This window comes from Cyprinodon variegatus, unplaced genomic scaffold (genome assembly GCF_000732505.1).
Source record: "Cyprinodon variegatus isolate N-32 unplaced genomic scaffold, C_variegatus-1.0 Scaffold699, whole genome shotgun sequence".
NCBI classification, from domain to species: Eukaryota; Metazoa; Chordata; class Actinopteri; order Cyprinodontiformes; family Cyprinodontidae; genus Cyprinodon; species Cyprinodon variegatus.
The window spans coordinates 229,745-231,667 of NW_015151152.1; positions in this window are offsets into that span (position 1 = coordinate 229,745).

Consider the following 1,923-nt stretch of genomic DNA (forward strand, 5'->3'; position numbering starts at 1 on the left):
CTTTAATGGGATTTAAATTTTATTCCATGATTGCATTGTAATGTTTTATTAGAAGCTGAATGTTAATATTAATGTTGTAGTGTTATTTTTGTTAAACACTTACATTAATTAATATATGGCCATATTCATTTATATAGAGTTAGAAATTAGAACTTAATAGTAATAGTCTGTTCTTTATACAGGCTAGGTTTTTTCTCCTTTTATTGGAGCCTGGAACTGGAACTTACCATCATTGGATCTGGATTCTCTCCCTGACGAGGGAGATGGCGAGCCTTCCCAGTTGAACTGAACCAACCCTTGGCTTTGGGAACAGGCAGTTCTCTACCACAAACTGTTAAAATTGTGCGGTGGGACGGTACCGTACTACACTTCAACACTTCTGGAATTGACTTGACTAAACTGACATATGCCGGCAGGACTTATATAAAATCTGAGCTCAGACAGGGAAATTAACAAATTATTTTGAATGTATTGTTTATGTTTATTTTTGTGCACAGTGTTCAATACATTTAATCAAAGTTACCTGTGGCTCCACTCATTCTTCTACCTTCTGCTTTAACTAATTACCCTCCGTACGAACCTAGATATTGGCCCAATCCACTAATAACTCCAAGACAACACTCCACCTAGTGTACAAGGGTTATATATATAATGAAGAAAATTATTATTTGAACCCCCTGCTATTTTGCAAGTTCTCCCACTTAAAAATCATGGAGGGTCTGACATGGTCATGGTAGATGAATGCCCAATGTGATAAATAGACATCTAAAAAGAAGTTATAATAATTCTAGAAATCCCAATATATGATTCAACTATTCATTATATTATATAGCTGTAAATAAGTATTCGAGCACCTGAGAAAACAGGTGCATCTACTTTAGGATAATAAATGGAGTGGAGGTGGACATTTTGTAGGCAGACTAACGGATCTTTGAGGGTCAGAATTCTAGCTGATAGAAAGGTGTTCAAATACTTATTTACAGCAGTTTCATACAAATAAATAGTTACAAAATCATACATTGTGAATCCTGGAATTTTATATTTTTTTAGATGATGTCTCTCTCAGTGGGAATGGTCCTACAATCATTGTCATGGTTTTTAGACACAGACGGAGAACAAGGAGCAGTTTAAGTTGTTTATTCAGACTACACACAAATATGAATGGTAAAGAACAAGAGCGAGTGTTTGGAACCAGTGTTTGGGGCTCTGCGGGAGGAAAGAGGAAACTGATTAAAACTAAGAAAGTTAAGGAGATCTGCTCTGTTGCTTCTACGCTTATTGGCAGGTACGGATAATCTCTCCGGGCAGCGAGTGAGTGGAGGAAAGGGTTCTATAATTCGCAGCTTTCCAATGGGAGTAATGGCTGAGCGACAGGTGGGACTTAGGCGGGGGCCCGAGTGTCGCCACGGCGGATACAGCTTCGAGGAGGAGCTGAAGGAAACAGTGTGAATCCAGGAAAGGGGTCTCTTGTCTGACTACGTAGCACTGAGGGGGCTTCGAGAGGATCGCCAGAACAGGATCTGAGCTGCAGGGATTCAGAGACCAATCTTCAGAGCATGGAGACAGGCGGGTGAGCAATCCAGAGCAACTACGAACTAAGGGAGACAATAGACAGGTTAGAATAAGGAATCCAAAATATCAGGTTAACGGGGATCTGTCGACAGAACTGAGGCCTAGACGTACCACAGTGGTTTAACCCATTTAGGCCTAAAACGCCTGGAAAAAACACCTTAAAAACCTATGGCCGATTTTAAAAAATACCCCTAAAACCTGAAGTTTTTCTGTAAATTCAGCAACTGTGTCAACGCCTAGTAAATTATTGATATCTCAGCTTCTGTAGCAGATAGAACTCAAAATATATTTTATCTTTGAAATTCTTCCAATTCTTGGTTTGTTTGGTCACTGTACCTATTCGTGTCGGTA